The sequence below is a fragment of the Macaca nemestrina genome, chromosome 8 (assembly GCF_043159975.1).
Source record: "Macaca nemestrina isolate mMacNem1 chromosome 8, mMacNem.hap1, whole genome shotgun sequence".
NCBI classification, from domain to species: domain Eukaryota; kingdom Metazoa; phylum Chordata; class Mammalia; order Primates; family Cercopithecidae; genus Macaca; species Macaca nemestrina.
Window position 1 is genome coordinate 28,708,244 of NC_092132.1, and position 17,738 is coordinate 28,725,981.

General features: G+C 37.0%; 1 protein-coding gene and 1 long non-coding RNA gene across 3 annotated transcripts in view; both read left to right on the forward strand.

Annotated features, from left to right (window-relative positions):
* The window catches only part of LOC139355769 (uncharacterized), a 61,801-nt gene extending 44,167 nt beyond the window's left edge, over window positions 1-17,634 (forward strand). Inside the window, exon 2 of the long non-coding RNA XR_011606809.1 lies at window positions 1-17,634. This exon is cut by the window's left edge and continues 15,363 nt beyond it. This is a non-coding gene — a long non-coding RNA (uncharacterized lncRNA).
* Window positions 1-17,738, forward strand: part of LOC105475946 (eukaryotic translation initiation factor 3 subunit H) — a 108,333-nt gene that overhangs the window by 75,146 nt on the left and 15,449 nt on the right. The gene's annotated exons all lie outside the window — the stretch shown is intronic.

A 17,738-nucleotide genomic window follows, 5' to 3' on the forward strand; every position in this document is an offset into this window, starting at 1 on the left:
TTTTTGAGACGGAGTTTCGCTCTTGTTGCCCAGGCTGGAGTGCAGTGGCACGATCTTGGCTCACTACAACCTCTACCTCCTGGGTTCAAGCGATTCTCCTGCCTTAGCCTCCCTAGTAGCTGGGATTACAGGCATGTGCCACCACGCCCGGCTAATTTTGTGGTTTTAGTAGAGACGGAGTTTCTCCGTGTTGGTCAGACTGGTCTTGAACTCCCTACCTCAGGTGAGCCACCGCGCCCGGTCGTAGTGTTTGTACCTTTTCTTTTAGATAGAGTCTTGCTGTATTGCCCAGGCTGGAGTATAGTGGCCCAATCTCGGCTCACTTACAACCTCTGCCTCCCAGTTCAAGCAATTCTTGTGCCTCAGCCTTCTGAGTAGCTAGGACTACAGGCATGTTCCACCACACCTGGCTAATTTTTGTATTTTTAGTAGAGACAGGGTTTCACCATGTTGTCCAGGCTGGTCTCGAACTCCTGACCTCAGGTGATCTGCCCACCTCGGCCTCCCAAAGTGCTGGGATTACAGGTGTGAGCCACTGCACCTGGCCAGTTTTTTTTACCTTATGTATGTATTTCAGATTAAGTACATTTTTGTATTATTGAATGATCTCATCACCATCATTATTTAAGCTGTACTGTAAACTCTTGAAGGTGTGAATATATTACATTTTACTTAGCATTTCCTGTCATAAGACCTGTTAGGTAATTTCTAATATTTTTATTAGTATACATAGTTTTTGGTAACCGTTTAAAAACAAATATTTTTTCTTTCAAATAGAATTGTAACCTTATTCTAGATTTCTATCAACAGAATCAAAGAATCACAGGACATAAACATTTTATGGTATATTGAAAGGAACATGAGCTTGGTGACTGAGAAAGTCTAGCCTTGAGCTGTAGTTGTCACTATTATATGGGCAAGTTACACATATGATGATTGGAAAAACCTACCTACCTTACATACAATATGGAAACTATCAGATTTATTGATTGAAGTGTAATAAGTGCTCAGTAAATGGAAGCTATTATTGTTGGTGCCAGCATTTTTTCTTCAATGTTGTTGCTCTCAGTATATGAGAATGGCATTTAACTGTGACCATATAATTTACCACACAAACTGGAATGCCTTACTCCCAAGTAAATGCTAAATCATGTGGGACATCAGGACAAGTAAAAATGGGGATCCAGCCACATTAGAACATATGTCCCTCTATGGTTAAAACACATCTTAACCGTCATTGAACATTTTTTTTTCAGTTGCACATTTTTCAGGTGAAAATTACATGTTTTAGTTGAAAATGTATTTGATTGCAAAATACGTTGATTTGTAAGCTGCTTATTTGGATAAGCCCAATGGAGTAAGATTCTGAATTTAAACATCATCTAAAATATTATCTTTATTTTTGCACAGTGTATTTTTCTGCAAAAGACATAAGTAAAATTAGCTATATAATTTCAGTTCACCCCTTCTTAAATATAACAACCGTTATACACAGAGCTCATTGAGATTTGTAAAAATTTGGAGTCTTTGCAATGTTTTAGATTGCTATCAGGAATTTCCCCCCTTGATATTCTTAATTATGCTGGATAAATTTGTATATGTTATTTCTTTTACATTACGTAAGGAGAGCTATCACAGTATTCATATGAATCTTTTTTTTTTTTTTTTTTAAAGCAAGGACTTAGTAAAGCACCCACTGGTGCCAATCGCCTGCATGGTGCTGGGTTCACAATGGCTTATTTGGGAAAATGTAGACAAAACAAGACAATTATAGCATAAGGGGCTAAACTTATGAAAGCAGAAATACAGTGCACCAAGTGAAGGAACTGAACCTGAATTTTGGGGAACTAAGTACGTTTCTAGAAAGAAGAGACTTCTAAGCCAAGACCTGAAGGATGAGCATCCTATGTTTAACCTTTCTCTTCCTTGCCGTTTATATTAGTAGTACTGTCATACTAATTCAGGCTTGTGGTCTGATATGGTTAGGCTTTGTGACCCCATCCAGATCTCATCTTGAATTGTAATCTTCATAATCCCCACTTGTCAAGGGAGAGACCAGGTGGAGGTAATTGAATCATGGGGGACAGTTTTTCCCCATGCTGTTCTCATGATAGTGAGTGAGTTCTCACGAGATCTGATGGTTTTATAAGAAGTTCTTCCCCCTTGCTCGGCACTTCATCCTGCCACCTTGTGAAGAAGGTGCCTTGCTTCTCCTTCACCTTCCTCCATGATTGTAAGTTTCCTCAGGGCTCCCCAGCCATGCTGAACTGTGAGTCAATTAAAAGTCCTTTCTAGATTACACAGTCTAGTCTCAGGCAGTTCTTTATAGCAGCATAAAAACAGACTAATACATGTTCTTCTCCAGCCTGTATTCTTTCTCTCATTAGTATTAGTAAATAGTATTATAACAAGAGACAAGTTTTATGAGAAGTCCTAATTGCTGCAGTTGACAACCAGCTTCAAGATCTTAACTGCGTATATGTAACTTGTTAGTTTATCTAACCTTTTAAAGGTTCCTGCATGTTCCTGGGCCTATATCACATTTTGATGGTAGTGAATTAGGTTAAATACTTATTATTTAAAATAGCAGTTAATTTTTTTTAACTTGGCCTTTACTTTCTAAAAGATCCTCATATTTTGATGTTTTCAGAGGATAAGACATTGAAACAATCTTATTCATACACATTTTACACACTGAAATATAAGATTGGTTATGCATTTTCTAGAATGCTTTTTTATGTTCTTAGTAATTATTAACTTTTTAAAGGTTGTATGTGTACCATAAAGGATAGTAAGTTGGTTGCTATGTGTCAGATAATATTCAATTAATAGGGTAGTTTGTTTTGGTTAACATTTTTACATCAATTACATATTTTGTTGCATTCAGATGCTTCATTCTCTTTGTGTTGTAATCCCCTTTCAAAAGTGGATCAGCAGTAGATTATCCAATCATAAAAATAGTAACATAGCACTGTTTTATTTGACTGAAATACATTTGACATTTAAACAGAATTCCAGTGCTTAAGTCAGTGTTCAGGGCGGGAGCGGTATTGGGATTACTCCCCAGAGGACATCAGGAGGTGTTTGGAGACACTTTTGGTTGTCACAACTTGGGAAGAGGTGTGTGTGTGCTCATTACTGGCATACAGAGGATAGAGGCTGGGGCACTGTGAATGAAACATCTTACAATGCACAGGATAGCCCTCCACAACAAAAAATTAGCCTACCCGAAATATCATCATCAGTGGCCAGGATGGGAAAGTCTGGTCAAAATGGAATGTAGATCTGTATATACTGGGAATAAGAATCTAGGAGTTTGATGATTTACGCAGGCAGTTGAAAAAGAAGTGTGTAAATAGGAATTACAATGACCCATATCTGAAATAGGTTTTATTGGTTTCTTGAGTCATTTGATCCTAGTTCCAAGAATCTTTGTGTATTTATGACTTTATCAAGTGGTAGCACAATGCCATCAGAACATACGTGATTTAAAAATAAGTTACAAAGACATTTTTTGTAAGTCAATAAAGTTTTTGAGGACAGATGTGAAACGAGATATTTTATATTTTCTAAAGGATTATTTCCAAAAAGAATGAGTCTTGTCTTTAAAGATGGACAGGAGTCCCAACTACAGGAGCATTGTTCAAAGTAGCACTTTGTTTAACACAAAAAAGCAGAAGTCTCACTATGATAGCAGAGAACCTTGTAGAAACATCTCCAAAGTTACTGACCAATATTATTTGGAGAGAAAGTAGAGTAATTATATTTCCTTTACAAAATGACTGTCGGATAATACTGGTTAATATCAGTCACATACAATACGCAAAAGCACTTATTTTAATTGTGCACGTTACTAGATATTCAGGCTCATAGTTGATCTGCACAGGAGCGTTCATTCTGAGCATGTGTGTTCTTGTATGGAGAGGTACTAGGTGTTTTCTTTTTTCATTCATAATGGAAAATACCTGATTCAAGGGAAGAGACTTTGTATTTAACGGTTGTGTTGAGTTATGACATAGACTGGAAAAAGTGGGATGGGTAGAATGCATATGATAGAATGCAGCTGTGCTTCAAGAAAAGGCTATTGCTACCACAGTGCCTACCCATCCACTACTTCATTTGCTGGGAACAGCTTTATCTGTTTTAGAATCCCTTCCCCACCCCCACCTCCACCCCCAGGCCTCTTTTTTGCACCTGAACTCTATGAAATTGGGATGCATCTGTTAATCTGTGATGTCTTAGAATTAAAATTACCAGCTCTCTTTCCTTCTTCTACTCAGTAGAGTCTTGGGCTTTATGAAATAATGTATTATACTTTCTAATCTTAATTCATTGTGGAAGGAAGTAGTCAAAATAATAAATTTTAAATTTCCACCTTTAAGTATTCATCTTTATAGCGTGCTGAATGAAAAACATGTGTCATGAGCTTAAGTCTGACCCTGCTTTTCCATACTGCCTGTGAGGAGAGAGACTTGCATGAATCTTTGACGTTAGAGAAGAGATTACATTTTTACCCCTTCTTTATGACACAGTTAATGCCAATAAAGCTATTTCTATTTTTGTAAATAATTTGCCAAAGTGACATTCTTAGCTAAACATACAGTTTTCTGGGTAGCTTGACAGCATTATTTCTGAGCAAAAATATCACAGTTTTTAACATTGAGGTTATCATATTGGAGTTAGTAAGACGTTCTTACTTTACCAAGCTTTGATAATTTTATTAGAGGAAGAAATTGATGAGATTGCTGGGCATATTTTTGAAAACCACATCTAAATACCACAGTATGATATGAACAGCTTCCAGAGCTTTAAAGGATCAGAATCAAATCCCCATGATTGAAATATTAATTTTTAGATATAGCGTGTTTCTTAGACATTTAGGGTGAAATCTTAATTTTGGAGTCTCTATTTTGTTTATATATCTGGGATCCTCCAGCAGTGACCAAATGCTTGCTGCTTTTGCTGATGTTTTAAAAGTCTGAGTAAAGAGCTTCTAATAGAGTAGAAATCGAGAAAATAAGCTTCCTAGACATGGAGGCTATAGTGCAAGCCATTGCCTCCTGGCTGTGTATTGAAACCCGGGGGAGAGGTACACATCATCTTTGTCCCTGTCATTGGCACACAGCAGTTTTTCGTGTTTCTTTTTTTTTTTGTAATTTTATTAAAACTTTCAGTTATATAATTAAGACTGGGATAACTTAACTTTTTAAAACTTGAACTCAGTGGATTTCATGAATGCCATATGTCTGTTAAAGGGTCTGCAAATGATAAACGTTTGAGAGAGACATTCTTGTTTGTTTGAAATAAAAATGAAAGTGTCAGGAGGAAAATCTGATGACACCTTTTGAGCCTTCTCCTTTTCAGATTAGCTTGAGGCCAGTTTTCTGTCAGGGAACCCACATAAGCTTTTTGGTGTCATCTTTAGACTAGAACTCTTGGCATTTCTTAAATTGTGATTCTTGTTGCTATTCCCCCTCTCCTGACCACTGACCACTGTTTCAGGTTTTTTTGTTCTTTCTTTCTTTTTTAAGAGACAGGGTTTCACTCTGTGGCCTAGGCTAGAGTGCAGTGGCATGATCATAGCTCACTGCAGCCTCGAACTCCTGGGCCCAAGTGATCCTCCCACCTGAATAGCTAGGACTACAGGCATGTGCCTGAATAGCTAGGACTACAGGCATGTGCCACCATGCCTGGCTAATTTAAAAAATTTTTTTTCTAAAGATGCTATGTCATCTGCACTGGTCTCGAACTCATAGCTTCAAGCTGTCCTCCCACCTTAGCCTTCCAAAGTGTTGGGGTTACAGGCATGAGCCTCTGTACCTGGCCTGTTTTGAGTCTTATTTTCTGTTCATTTCAGGTTATTAGGATTTCTAAACCATATTTTTAGTAAAGCTACCTTTTTCCACTTATCTCTATGGAATATAAGTTTTTGAACATACAGTAGAGATAATTGATTCTAATACCAAAACTTAGCAAAGACATACATGGAATTCTATTCATGGCAGATTTTTATCTGGTCTCTGCTTTAACTCTTTTGAAATGTCAGCTTTCTCTACCTAACAAGGATACTCGTTGCTGTTTTACTATTTTGTCTCCATACAATTGTAATAAACATTAAACCAGACAATTTTTTCATTTGGAATAAATTAAAAATTAGTTTATTTTTAAAGTGTTTTAAAGGGCATTTAGGTTTTGGGGAGGTTTTTCTCTGCTTTGGTTTATTACATGTAATGGCAGAGCCAAAATTACAATTCAGATCTTCTGTTTTCTCAGCCTGCAACTATTCTTTTACACTGTATTATTTTACAAGGTTTGAAGCCAGGCCTTTGACTTCCAAGCTTGATTTTTTGGTGGTTCTTGACAGAGATAGTTTGTTTAATTTAAAGGTGTGGAGAACTCTGTGGGATTACCCAAGTATTTTCTTTAGGGAACAAACATTAAGCATTTGCGTAGACCCTAGAATGCTGTCAGCCTGTGTGCCCTGTCTGCTGCTCTACACTGCTGTGTCAGCTGCAGGAGCTTTCTCTGTCTTTACTGACCTATGCTGGACAGCACCTGGAAGGTCTGGCACAATTAGAACACAGAATAAATAATTCTCATGGGAATGAATGCATGAATTCATTCTTTCAGATTTTTCTCTCCCAAAATATAAGGAGAAAGCATGTAAGCCATTTAACACATTGGTCTAACTGAGCCTCATAATCTTTTCTGCAAGGAAAAGATATATGTTCTTCAGGGGAAAAGGAAGATTTTGTTGTTGTTAAGATGATATTATTACCTGCTTTGAAATGCTTTGAAACATTGCAAATACTCTGATTAAACTTAGCTCCCTATGCAGATATTGTTTGGTCTGCCTTTGACACATTCTCAAAAGCCTTGGGATACACTGCTGGCTTAGTATCAGTGGATGCTACATTGAAGGACAGTTTTTGTGCCGGGTTAGGGGATGACAAACAATCTGAAATAAGTTTAGGGAAAGTAAAACAAAGATAGTCCTTCCTAGGCAGTTATTTATGCTTTCCTAGATGTTTATTTATTTATAGTTGTACAGTTTGTTTCTATCAGTATAGCCCATAGAAGTTAATTCCATGTTAAACATCTGACAGGAGCCTGTTTGCCAATTGCAGAAGATAATTATTTGGCCTGTTTTGTAGCCTTCGGACATCTTTCTGTAGTAATGTTTTTGCCGTCCAATATTCTTTAATTCCCCTATATATACTGTGTTTTACCTTCCTCTAATCCTAGTGGCTCTCCATAGGAAAGTATCTTCATGAGCTTCAGATTACCTAATGACAGCTGGTAAGGCTGATCTCAGTAATGACTTCAAGAGATCTGTGTGTAAAAACTCCAAAAATTTTGTTTGTTTGATGGTTGCTTGAAGTTAGTATTTAGTATGTGACTGTAGAGCTCTTTATATCTAAGGTACATTTCTTAACATAGAATAAAATTTGTCCTGAGAGTATTTCAATAATGTGATAATGTGATATTTTTGCTAGAGACTAACTTCCCCCCAAATTATAAACATATATTCTTCTCAAATGTAGAAGTCTCTGGTCATATCACCTGGTGGGTAAGGGCGTGCACAGCTTTGTCTCTTTCTCCACCTTGGAAAGTAATAGTCTGGATCACAGAGTAGTTAGGTGAAACCTCCATCCAGCTTCCCTCATCACGCACTTTGTGTTTTTGGTAGGACGAGAGCAAGGGTAACAGTCACATTCTATTGACTCTCCTGCTGAAAGCTGGGGTTTTCTCTGAACCCTTGGTCTGTCATTTGTACTCATCCTGATAGTGTATCTTTGGTGATCTCAGTACTGATCCGTGCTACTTTGTAGCTGCCCCGGAACCGGATTAATAACTGCCTCACACCTAGCCTCACCTCAGCATTCTCCCCACATACTTGTGGGGCATTGGGAGTTCCAGGAGCACATTTGGTTTGTTCTCCATTGCATCTCAGTACTTGTTACCCTTTTAGATCTTGAGCCCCTTTTAGAATTTGGTGAAAGCTTTGGACTGTCTCCACAGTAGTGCATATGCATTTGATTATAGGAAATTCACAGATTCCTTGAAATCCCAGGATAAGGATTCCTGGGTTAGATATTGTCATAACAGGAAACGTAACGTGGCCCCATTTAAAAATACACCATAGGTTCCTAACCTCAGATTTGTCGTTTATCATGGGCTGCAATGAAGGTTTCTGCTTGGTCATTTTTCTTAGCTTGGAATGCTGTATTTCCTGTCCTACGAAAAGTGTTTGGAAGAAGCAAAGTGTGTAGGGAAAGAAGTGAGGAAGTGAGGGAGGACAAGAAAGGATGGATGGAGTGTGTGGTTATAAAAACTTCTATTTTTCTGGTTTAACTAAACCATAGGAAATTATTTGCTCTTCCTAACCTTGTCTATAACTCCTGTCACTTTCCATTCTTGGCAGCTTCCACTTTAGGTTGCAGTTAATGATAGTCTTCAAAAATTATATTCCTCAGGCTTTTATAATGTCTTTAATACTATTTTTTAAAATCCAAATCATCCTGATGTTTGAAGGTAAAGGAGCTTATCTTTGGGCAGTTGAGGTTGCTAGAGTGGACCCTTCTCCTAAGCAATACATGGTGTATCATAAAGCTGTTTGCTGTATTTAACTGACTTTAGCTATTCACTTGGGTGGGCAGTTTTTCCAGATAGCCTCGACCCAGTCCCCTGAGTAAGCTGGCATTACTGCTCACTCCTCCTTCCCATCCCCACCCCTGTTCTCAATGTTTTTCTTTTTTTAAACGTCACCTGTTGGGGATAGGGGCAGGAAGCTTATTTCCTCTCTTTGGAAGAGTTATTAATGGAATCAGGAGATAGAAACTTATATGGCACAATGCAATTATATTGTTATATGCACAGTAATAATAGAACACCCAAGATTACCTTTTCTTGAAATCTAATTTCTGTAGCTTGTCTGTTTCTTTATTGAATCTGTTCTTTATTGTACTGAATATAATTAGCTTAGTGTTTTTAGTATCTTAGAAGTATTTTTTTCTCATGGTAGATTGTTTTTTGATCATATTCCTATTTGTACATATGAATTCTGTTTCATGACATGAATGTTAGAAATGCATAGACTTTGATTTTTGTAGTGACACATAAAGTCTCCAGTCCCCCTCCCCATTTTCCTGATTTCCCCCATCGCCAATATGGAGATGAGAAAAGGGGAGCTTGCGTAACACTCCGTGGAGACCAAGTTAATCCAGTCCAATTCTACACATATATTTCCTTCTGACCCAGGTGAGTATCATAGTACCTGGGTTCTAAGTAACATTTCTGAATAATAGGTGATGGTGGTGTTTGAGCTCTTCCTGAGGTTTCCAGTGCACCAAGCTTTTGATGTAAATGATTTCATTTAATCTTAACTGCCTTATGAAGTAGATAGTATCGTGCCCACCCCCTCAGCCCCCACATCCCCCACATTCCCCACATTTTCTCTTTTGGCAACAGAGGAGGCCAGTGTATTTAATTTGTCGCCGGTCACACAATTAATGTGTGGTAAAGATGTTATTCAGACCAGGTTAGGTGCTTCAGATTCAGAGTAGTCTGGTACCCTATCCTGTTCCTTGCTCCCACAGTTTAGGAGCACTGGTAACCAGGCTGTAGGTGACCATGGGAAAATCAGCAAGTTGGCAAGCAATAGAAAACTTTTGTCACTATGTATGTATGTATGGAAGTATGTATGTACTTCTTTTAACATCGTATACATTGAATAATGCTTTTGCCAAGGAAACATGGGAAAATGATAAGAGTAAATGAGAAAGCAAAAACCTTGTATGATCTCACTTTTTGGAGAACAATTCCGTTACCATTTTAGTATATTTCTTTCCAGTCTTTCTCCTTAGGAGGAGACTGCAGTCCACATTGCTTACGTATTGGCATTTATAGATGGTTTACAGTTTTATATTCTGCTTTTTTTCTCTTAGCACCTCACGAGCATTTTATGTGCCATTTAAAATTTTTAGAAATATTCTAAATGATTTTGCCTTGAGGAAAACGAATTCTACTCAGAAGGTAGTTGACTGTTATAAGCCGGGTGGTGGAGAAATAGTCACAACTGATGGCACAAATCTCCTACCTGAGGGAGAAAATATAGAAGTAGTAGAGTTTGAGGGTGGGGTTAATAAACTCAGTCTATACCTTTATGGTGTGTGGTACCTATGGGACTTTTGAAAATGCTCATTAAGCAAAGAGCCCCTGGGCTTGTAGGAAAGTTTTTTAAATTGCCATCATCATGTGTTTGGAAGTTGAAACGATTATTTTCTAGGTGAGGAAATGAAGGCCTAGAGAGACAAATGTGTTAACTACCACCAGTTCATTGGACAACCATATTGAAGAGGGTATCTTTTAGAAGATGAGGCCACTATAGCGTTATCAGGCTCCTAGTGCAAGCAGTGCCCAGTAAATGATTTCAGAACAAATAAAGTGAAGTGATTTTGTGAGTCATTTATTATCACCACACTTTAGTGTGTACACTACAAACTGTACCTCCAAAAAGTGATTCATTTGTTCTCTTGAATGTTTAGTGCTCATTTCTTATACATCTTATTCTATTTTGTAAACACGTGGAGTTTGAAATTTACAGATTGTTTCTATAAATTTGATTACAGATTGTTTCTGTAGATAGAAAGAACCTGTTAATTCATTTTGTTAGCCCCTTAATCTTTTTTTTTTTTTTTTTTGTAAAATTGTGCAGTTTTCTGTGTTTACAAAAGTACTCAGGTCGTTCTCTCCTTGATTTACATTAGAAACTGAGATTTATAGGAAAGGCAAATCAAGCATGATTTTTCTATAACAGAAATGTCTTAAAATAGTTTTCATTGAAGCCCCACGTGAAAATTTCATTTTAGGGTTAAACTAATTTCATTTAGGGTTAAGTACTAGGAAATGTTTCACCTGCTTTAAGATCTGATATTTGTCTCCCTTTGGATATGAATGACCATGTTTTCCTTTTTGCTTTGATTTGGCTTGGAGCCCAATTGTATGTTTTAATCAGAATATCCATGGCCTGATTCACTTTGTTCAGGTCTCTCTCTGCCTCTCCTTCAGTTTCTACTTTCTATATTCTAATTTAGATGTTTTGTGGTTCTGGTACTACTTACCACTTGTATCGTTTAATGCAAGCTACCTCAGGTCCTTTGTGGATGGGGCAGAGTGTGCACACATGCACACAGGTGCATGCACACACACGTATACTTTCCCAATAGTTGTGACTTTTTTCAAGTACATTAACAGCAATCACGTTTTTGAAATATTCCATTCTTTGGGAATATTTTCAGCACCTCTGTCCTAACATTAATCTAGTACCTGGGAAATATGACAGGAGGTGTTACTTGTCCTCGTGAAAGAGCCTATTACATAGTGTAATATTTTTTTTTTTTTTTGTCTAACACTAAAGATTCTCATTTTGTCTTCTAACATACCATGCTCTTAATTGTAGCAAGAGGTAGCACTGGTCAGTAAGCTGTTCTTTATGTGAGAGTTCTTCATGGTGAGCCCTTCCAGGTAAATTCAGTTTGTTTGTATAAACACATCTCAAATGACACACAATTAACTTCCTGATGGCTCTCTATCTTCCACTGTGTATATGTGTTTTCATGACCAAGGCCATAAATATATTTATGTATTTCAGATTCATATAACCTCAAAGAAATAAGATCTCGTGGTTTTATTTCATGATTTGGTTAAGAAGATAATATAAATTTGTTACAGGATGTAAGTGTTATTTTGTGTGAAGAATCCAATTTGTTTCATAGAAGACTTCTTGAGACACAGGAAAACCTCAAAATACCTGATTTCTAATAATTGTCAAAGTTATTGCTAGTTTTAAAGATAAAATAGGGCAACAGTGCCTGCCCCCACCCAATTCCCATTCCATTATCCCCCAGCTTGGCATTAAAAAAAATTTTTTTTCAGAATTCATAAACACTTCAAAGAAGACATTAAACCACCCACGATTTTAAAAAATATTTCTGTAAGATTATTAAGAAAGGCAGTATTTTTGTTACTTCTTTTACAATACAACAGATTAGTATCTAGGTAGAATAGAACTTACATTGGACACTTCATTGTGAAAAATTGAACTGTTACTAAAATTTTTAAGCAGTCACAGGTTGGTATTAATAACATGTATTAATTGAAACGAGATGAATACGTGGTACAGACTGGATGCAGAGAATATGGACGTTTTAAGAAATTTGTGTACTCCATAATTCTTTCCACCCAAAGTAGACTCTTATTTAATTCTTTTTTCAAATGCACATTCTGTTTGCCTAAGTCTACATCTGCTAGTAGCTTTGAATATTGCCTGAAACGTATGTGCAGCTTGGCAAAAAGTCTGATATGAAGAGGAAAGCACAGAATAAAGTTTGTCTTGTTAAATAATGGCACAGAGCCTTCACTGTTCACAGCCTAGTGCTCACTCGTGTCCCATGTTGCAGCTGGGAAGGAGGCCTCTAATTATATTCTTAAAAGTCCTACTTTGGTTAGCTCTCATGCCAGAACAGATAGGAGATTTTTATGCATTCCACCTCCCTGTCGTATTTGTTGAGATCATTGGTTTGTTTCTGGGACATTGTGGGGTTTTGTTTGTTTGCTTGCTTTTTAAGCTATTTGCATCTCCTGATTGAGCTTTGTTTTTTTGCTGCAAAAAAAAAAAAAAAAAAAAACTAGATCTGGTCTCTGTTCAGTCTATATACCTGTACAGGTCATCTTTGATCTAAGCCAGTATTTAGTTACAAAGTAGTCATGGCAAAAGCCTCAAATAGTAACATAGAATGCAGCGTTTTAGGAGTTTGATTATGTATTTGTGATAATTATCAACTGTAGTATTTAACAATCTTTGGTGGTGGTTTTATCACTTAAAATTTTACTGGTACTGCTAAATTATTGATTAATTTAATGTCAAATATACACAAGATGTGATTTCTGAAAACCTAGAAATTTGTGTATTTCTCTTGTATTTGTGCTGTGCTTCAATGATTCAGAAATAATTTACTGTATACTTCACCAATAGGAAGTAATGAGGCTCTCAAAATGGGTGGCTGGCTAGCCTTTGGAGTCAGAGTCTGAAGTCATAGCTATGGTAAACAGCTTTTCTAAAAGGATTTCAATAATCATGATTAGCTCATTAGAGTTATTGTGAGAAATATAAAGTTAGATAACATGTGGAACAGTTAGCAGGAAGTCTGACATAAGAAGTGTTTACTAAGTGGTAGTTTATTTCTCTGTGCCTAGCTCTACTCTTTCCCTGCAGGCTCTGTTTATTTTAGAAATAATTTTATTGTATTTTTAAATAATTTGGATTTATTTGGTAAAATATTAAGTCATTAGATGGTAGATTCTTAAATTGTTTTTAATTTTTAGAAGTTAAATGACTTTGTTCATTAAGAGTTCCCTAATAACATATCTGCAAAACACTTCTTTTTTCTTGATCTACTGGACATATCTTGAGTTTTTGAGTTTGAATAAGCTCCATTTTTAGTTTTCTACTTAATCCTCATCCCAGCCTATCCATCGGTGGCAATTCTTTGTTCCTGTTTTTCAGTGGGAAATTGTATTTCACGAGGGCTTACTTAATACAATAAAAAAGATGATTTTTTAAAAATGAGGATGAAGAATTGAAGGTGAGAAGAATGCTGGTTAGTTTTTCTGCTGAACTGAAAAGCGTCTACTCTGTTGTCCTTTCCAGTGATCTTCAGGAGCACTTGGATCTCATACTCTTGCTTGGTTGGTTGCCATTGCAACTCCAGATATATATAACATTTAAATGTAAGACAGCATATTATTTTCAGTGTTTTCATATGTGATGGTCAAACAAGAGAAATCCCAACAAATGTGGTTGATATTTGAAAGGGATAGTTATTGGACAGTTCACCTCAGTTAAGACAGATTAGCTCTAGGCACTTTAAAATGGACTGTTTTGCAAAGAGGTTATCTGGAAAAACTGAATATGAATATACTGGTGCTGAACTTCAAGCAGTTATTCAGTGTTGTAAAGCAGTCTTTCCTTTGCTTGGGACATGCGTACCAATTAAAACAATTGCAGAAGTTGAAGAGATTTATAAAACTTCTCATTTTTATAATCCTTCCAAATTTTATAGCACCAGCTCAACTGCATCCAAGTGTGACTTTTTGTATTGGTAGTTTCAGTTGGCTTAATAGTAAAGACCAGTTTGTCTTGTTTGTTTGTTTGTTTGTTTTTTGAGACCGAATCTCGCGCTATCGCTCAGTGCACTGGTCATGATCTCGGCTTACTGCCAAGTATCGTGCAGTGGCATGATCTTGGCTCACTGCAACGTCTGCCTTCTGGGCTCAAACAATTCTCCCACTTCAGCCTCTCAAGTAGCTGGAATTAACAAGCGCCTGCCACCATGCCCAGCTAATTTTTGTATTTTTAGTAGAGATGGGTTTTCACCATGTTGGCCAGGCTGGTCTCAAACTCCTGACCTCGAGTAATCCACCTGCCTCGGCCTCCCAAAGTGCTGGGATTACAGGCATGAGCCACGGCCCAGCCGACCAGTTTGTCTTTGAAATTTATGTGTTGCATACTACTTTTCCTCAGTGGGGATGTTTGCTTTTTTGTACTAAGAATGCCTAAAAGGTTATTTTCTACTAAGTCCTTCTCTTAAACATTATGAATTTTAAAATAGTTCTCCCTCCCTAAAGGATTATCCTCTTGCCATTCATCTTTGGAAAATTTCTCCAGGAATATTTAGACATTAACTCAGAAGAGAATGTCATTGGTTGAAATTGCTCTTTTGACTTCCATTAAATATGAGAACTTTAGAACAAAAATTGAAGCTTGTCTAACCCTGGACCAACTCTGCAAATTTGCCAATCAGTGCCTGTTTCTTCATTGGTCTGCATTAACACAGCAGTAGGCAACTGGCACTTCGAGTCAAGGAGCCTTTTTTTCTTTTCCTCCTCCTTTTTCCTTTTGTTTCTTTGGACATGATTCTCTTCCTTCTGAGGTGTGAGCCACTCCTGAGCCTTATTTCTCAGGAGTGAAATACCCTCCTTTTAAAATCAGCCAGAAATGTGAGGACTGCCTGCATATGAAGAGGCAAAGAGCATTACCTCACAGTCACCAGTGCCTGTGGGCTGTGACATGGCATCATCATCACAAGACAATTCCAGGTAGGCAGAGGCTTCTCCCCTCCCTTGTTTTATCTGTTTTGTAGCCAAACTGGGTCTCTTGTGCTCACCTTACATACCCACCCAGTGTAACTCCTGAGAGAAACTAGCATAGCCGCAAAAGCAAGGGTGTTCATCCAGGAGATTGGAATCTGGAACGACCATTTCTTACTTCCTGTGTAAAACTTAACCGGCATGTCATCATTTCACGATTGTTCCCTTGTCCCTACCATAGTCCAGAGGGGTAAATACATGTCAGCTGGTGTGGCAGCTTAGCTCCATTGATGGTGCCTGCCAGGAGCATGGTTTTGACACAGGTCACTGGGACAGTTGCTGTTCATTTAGTATCCCTACTTAGGTTTACCAGGAAGCTTTTGCAGGAGTTGGCTTTCTACTTTTTGAAAATTTGAATGGGAAGAGGAGGAGAAACTGGGGGTGAAGGGAGATGGGATTCAAAGAATGGGGACACAGACCTGAAAGTCTACAGAGATAACGCAGTTCACATGGCTGTTTGTGAGTTGTGTCTCTTGTTCCTTGACTTATAATAAACAGAAACAGTATTATAATTTTTTTTTACCTTATTAAATCAAAGTGAGCTCTTTTCTTCAAACATTGCATTTTTTGGCGCTTCATGTGAGCAGTCATGGTGAGAACTGGGCCTGTGTGCACTGTGGTTCATTTCGGAGCTCTAGCATCCTCAGCCCCACCTTTTTAAGACTCACTTGCGGACTGTTTAGGTCCTTTCTTTATATAATGCCTCTGAGAGGGCACTTAAAAAAAAAGTTTTGTTTTAATTTTAAAACTGGAGTGGTAAGTCCAAACCAAGATAAAGAATCTCCTGGCACTTTACGTAGATTAGGCCAACACATACGTTGTTTATTAGTGAAATTCTAGTACATTGTACATTTTTGAAGTGATTTTCTTAATTGACCAATCGTTGCTCTTAGCCCCTTTATTCTGATATTTAGGTGATATGAAAAACTCTTAACGACTTATAAATGTGTCCAAAATCTTGCAAAATGTTTTGTCATATTCTAAACCATGGAAGAGGAAATGGAAATGCTCACCTCATTCCTCCTAATAAAGAAGCTGATCTCTCTTTACTCCTCAGTCCCCAGAAATATGTTGGAGCAGTGGTATCTCCACATGGCTATAGGTTTTCTTGACTTTCTTCCCTAGTTTAGGGGAACACTTCATTTTCATTCTTATCCTTATCAGAGGTGCTGCAGAATAGGTAAGACTGTGGATAAAGAAGAAATTTGGAAGTTTGCTACTAATCTTGGAGATTTTACCTCATGTATCCTGAAATGCCGTTAGAGAATTTCTTGTATTCAAGCTGTTTGAGGAGAGACTTAGCAAGATTATAGAATATTTTTCAGAGGAATGTATTTTTATTTTAAATCATAATACATGCTGGAAGCCCCTCTAGCTAATATAAAATTCTTTATTTATAATTAGTATATCCAATGAACAATGTGGAATAATAGCGTTTTGACTGGGATTGGGTTCTCAGATCTCTTTGGAGATGGGAAAATTAAATATCAGAGAAGAATTGTTAACTGTACAGCAAGATCCTCACAGGGGAAATCTCAGAGCTGGCATGAGAACCTCAACCTCTATATTCCAAGTCTTTCTTTTCTGCTATTACACTTTGGCAGACTCTAACCTCTGCTTATGTTGTAGCTAAATTGAATACTAATATGTTTCGTAAGTATTGATTTAAAAAAAAGATTTTTTAAAATCTTACTTGTTCTGTCAGTTGCTTAATAATCTCTCCTCTTCCCTTTCCCTTTAAAATAAATAGCAAATTTAGTTTCAGCTCCCATTTTACTTATAATAAACTGGGACTTTTCACTCGTAAATTAAATTTAATTAAAATTTATTAGCCAAATCAGTGATTTTACTCTGATTTAAAAGAATTATGGAATTTCAAAACAGAAGGAGATCATAGCAATGATTCTGTCCCACTTGCCAAATTTATGTGGTTGATGTGAATCTGTTAAACTAGCTGGGGGGGCGGGGTGAGGTTCCTCTCACATGCTAGAGAAATAAAATATGAAGATAAAAAATAATTGGTGTAAGATTATCATATTTCATAGTGCTTTTTCAAGCTATCATATTATGTATAAAATAGATTTCTAAGGTAGAAATGGTGGTTTAGAGTATAGCATAGATTATATGACTTTGTTTTTGTATTTTATTCATAAATATACAGAAACACTGGCTTAGTATATAAAGTGTCTGGTGTATTAGTATCACCTTCTCCCCCATACTCTTGGTAGCCTAACTTCCTCTATATTAACACTGGTTTTTCTTTTTATGAATGAATGAGCCCACTTTCAAAACAGGCACTTAAACTGTGTGCATCTTGACAATAGTGCAGCTTCCAGCTCTGTTGCAACATTGCCATAGGCTTAAGAAAGTCTCTTCAGATAGTGGCAAAATAACTTTTTTTTTTTTTTTTTTTTTTTAGCTTTTCTACATAGCAAAAAAAAAAAAACCACCTCAAAAAACACACAATTCTTGAGCAGTTGATGAGTTGACTGCCATCTTTTAGCAGGAGAACTGTAACCTTCCTTGGG